This window comes from Coenobita brevimanus, chromosome 20 (genome assembly GCF_032717465.1).
Source record: "Coenobita brevimanus isolate Jiangsu-jjx chromosome 20, ASM3271746v2, whole genome shotgun sequence".
Lineage (NCBI taxonomy): Eukaryota > Metazoa > Arthropoda > Malacostraca > Decapoda > Coenobitidae > Coenobita > Coenobita brevimanus.
Window position 1 is genome coordinate 18,112,251 of NC_136973.1, and position 4,011 is coordinate 18,116,261.

The 4,011-nt window shown below is 44.1% G+C and overlaps 1 non-coding gene across 1 annotated transcript; it reads right to left on the minus strand.

The window, feature by feature from the left end:
- Window positions 1–344: 344 nt before the first annotated feature.
- On the minus strand, window positions 345–463 carry LOC145391990 (5S ribosomal RNA). Its single transcript, XR_013895931.1, has one exon. It is a non-coding gene; the product is annotated as a 5S ribosomal RNA (ribosomal RNA).
- Window positions 464–4,011: the final 3,548 nt, after the last annotated feature.

A 4,011-nucleotide genomic window follows, 5' to 3' on the forward strand; every position in this document is an offset into this window, starting at 1 on the left:
GAATGTGGCACTGGGAGTAGGAGATAAAATGATACAAGTTAGACACTGATAATTTTAACCGAGCCGTCCCCACACAACGAAATATTACACCTGACGGATTGGAAAAGGTGTGTAACGGATGGGAAGCCCTATATATACTGAATTTTTTTATATATATCATTTATTCCAGATGTAATCCTTTTCTGGGCTGGGTTTTTGTAAATTATGAAAACTAATAAAAATAAAAACTCATTCATTCATTGCCAGACGCCATGTATCCCAACCGGGGTGGCCAAGGGCTTAGAGTTAATTGTTTTACAGGGAGGGGCACTAATCCTCCACCAACCCCACCTGACACGTAGGGATGCCAACAGCATCTGGTGTTCCCAGGCGGTCACCCATCCAAGTACTAACCAGACCCGACGTTGCTTAACTTCGCTGATCGGACGGGAAGCGGTGTACTCAACGTGGTATGGCCGTTGGCCCAAATAAAAAATAATAATAATAAAAAGAATCTCTGTTATTTACTAGAAACACCAAAAAATATAAATAATTCCGTTTAACTTTATTGCTGGCTTTTCAGACTTTATGAAATTTATCTGACGGTAGCCGAAATATATTATTAGAATCTTTATGGATCTTTATTGATGTTATTGTAATCCTGGGGCAGTCTGAGACGTGAACCCAGTGGACTGCAGGCTGACGCTGGTTTTCCACTGTTGTTTATCATCCTTCATTCGAGGGATAGGAAGGGATAGGAAGCACGTCTGTATAACTGGGCGGCAGAGTTGTTCAGGCATATCAGTGCTTGTGTGTGTGTGTGTGTGTGTGTGTGTGTGTGTGTGTGTGTGTGTGTGTGTGTGTGTGTGTGTGTGTGTGTGTGTGTGTTCAGCTCTGGGCATACGCTTCACACCCCGTTCCTAAGGCCCAGCAGTCCTCCTATACACCACATACTTTTACCTGTCAGCATTTCGGCGCTAACACCCACCGTCCATATTAAATACATGCTAGGGCTGTCTCATACAGGACTGGTGTACTGGTATTATCTAGGGTATTTTTGCGATAATTATGTCGGCGGGTCTTATGGTACATCAGTAAAGTCTGCTTTTAATGAAGTTCAGATCCTTTAACTGTTCCCTGCTCTATCCTGCAATCGAACCTGGGTCCATTAGGATTGCCGGCCACTTCACTACCGATTCGGCCACCGTCTTCCCCAGTTTATATGCTATAGTTCGCTCACCTGGAGATATTTGTCGTCCTTTTCCCCTAGCTCAGTGGTATAATAAGGCGATACTACAACTCAACATCCTTCCCATAGCTCTTCTTTGTGACTAGCATCCTATTCTAGCACTAATCTCTTGCTATAGCTAAGCATTCAAGACAGAGATGGCAATTTTAGACCAAGATAGAGTCCCTCCCGTAGCACTTCCCTGTGACTAGCATCCTATTCTAGCGCTAATGTCCCGCTGTAGCTAAGCATTCATGACAGAGATGGTAATTATAGGCCAAGATAGAGTCCTTCCCATAGCACTTCTTCGTGACTATCATCCTATTCTAGTGGTATTCTCTTGTTATACCTAAGCATTCCAGACGGAGAGATGGCAATTTTAGGCCAAGTGAAGGCGGGAAAGAAGAGTAATATTTTGTAACGTAAAAGTTAAGTTACTTTTGTCCATCGCTGGGCAATACTTTGTAATAACACACATATTTGTTTCAGCCTGGCTCCCTAACACCTCTTCCTTACCAATTTATTTTTAGAAACGGTTGAGTAATATCCTTTGGTAGGGTATTTATGCTGAGTAAGGTGATATTAGAATGATTTAAGTAACACAACAGAGAACGGCAAGATACAATAAGCAAAATAAATTGCTTGGGAGGAGGTGTTACGGAGCTTCCTTAACCGACGAGAATACGAGTCGTGAGTCAGTGTGCAATAGTATTTATCGGTAACTTCCCAGGTAGCGCTGTGAGGCCATTAAGCAAAATAAATCGCTTGGAAAAAGGTGTTAGGGAGCTTCCTTAACCGACGAAAATCTATCTATCTATCTATATCTATATACCTAGGCTGCTTCCCCCAAGGAAAGGGAGGTAGCCGAGACAGGACGACACACTCCCCATTTACTCATCCACTCAAACACATTCATTAGCATCTTAGCCCCAAAGGGGAGAAGGGACAGATCCTCACCGCACCACACCGCACAAGGGTCAACCGCGCAGTGCAATCAGTGACATCCGCAGCTGGGTCCGACAGCAGAGCTGGTTTACCCCTGCCACATCACAATAGACCCATCCCTTACCCACACCTGACCTGATTAGCTGATCAGACCAAATGCGGGACAATATCCCCTCAGGGCTGCGTCATCATTTATTCATTCACAATTTCTCTCCATTTATTTCTGTCACCCATAGCCACTCTTCCTTGCTCAACAGACATCCCTCTCACATCCAGCGCTCTCTTCACACAGTCCATCCATCCTATTCGTGGTCTTCCTCTCAGCCTTACACCTCTCACATCAGATCTAGTTATCTTTTTCACCAATCGCTCATTATCCATTCTCTCCACATGCCCAAACCATCGCAACACCCTCTGCTCAACTCGATCAGCCATCTCCTGAACAACTCCAGTTCTTCTTCGCACTTCATCATTTCTCACTCGATTCATACGCGTCACTCCACACATACTCGTCAGACACCTTATCTCCATTATATGCAAACTTTTCCTCTCTGCTACACCCATATTCCATGTTTCAGCCCCATATAATGCAGTCGGTACCACAACACCCTCATACAGCCTTCTCTACATCCACTCTAAGCGAACGACATCTAAACACTTATTTCATTCCTCCCAGCACCTTTCCTACTTCATTCATTCTAAACTTCACTTTTGCATCTATTCTTCCATCCACAGCAACATGTGACCCTAAATACTTAAAACACTCTACCTCCTCAAGCAACTCACCATTCCAAACTATATTCATCCTCCTACCATCTACCGACCTCGTACACTTTACTCTTATTCTCATTTACTTTCAATTTCCACCTTTCACACACCCTTCCAAACTCCTCTACCAACTGTCTCAATCTCTCCTCTGAATCAGCCACCAGTGCAGTATCATCTGCAAACAGCAGCTGCTTCAGATTCCAGTCTCTACCATCAACATTCACCAGACTCAGACGTCCACCTAAAACTCTTGCATTCACCTCCCTTACAACACCATCCATATAAATATTAAACAACCAAGGCGACATCACACAACCCTGCCGCAGCCCCACGCTCATGGGAAACCAATCACTCACAGTATTTCCCACTCTTACACACGCCCTACTATTTACTTAAAAAAAACTTTTCACCCCTTTTAGTAACCTGCCATCAAGTCCATACAATCTTAAAACAGTCCACAAAGCCTACCTATCTATGCTATCATACGCTTTCTCTAAATCCATGAATGCCCAAAACACATCACTGACTTTCGCTAAATACTTTTCGCACACTTGTCTCACAGCAAACACCTGATCCCCACATCCCCTCCCTCTCCTAAAGCCACACTGCTCATCACCAATCACTCCCTGTGTATCCTCTCTAACTCTCATAATTAACACCCTGCCATACACCTTAAATACAACACTCAATAGACTTATACCCCTAAAGCTAGTACATTCACACTTATCACCCTTGCCTTTACATAACGGGACCACACAAGCACTTGCCCAGTCAATTGGCACCATACCTTTCACAAAGCACACATTCAACAATCTTACTAACCAGTCAACAATAGTCGCTCCACCACCCTTCAGGCATTCCACAGCACACCCATCCATACCTGCAGCTTTCCCTGTTTTCATCTCCTTTACTGCCTCCTGCACTTCCCCCTTCGTGATCAAAGAATCATTCAACTCTCCCAGCACATTTATTCCTTGCACCCTTCCATCCACCACAATCTCAGCCACCCTTTCCTCTTCTACACTGAACAATCTTTCAAAATACTCTGCCCATCTCTTCCTTACTGCATCCATCTCAATTAACATCCTTCC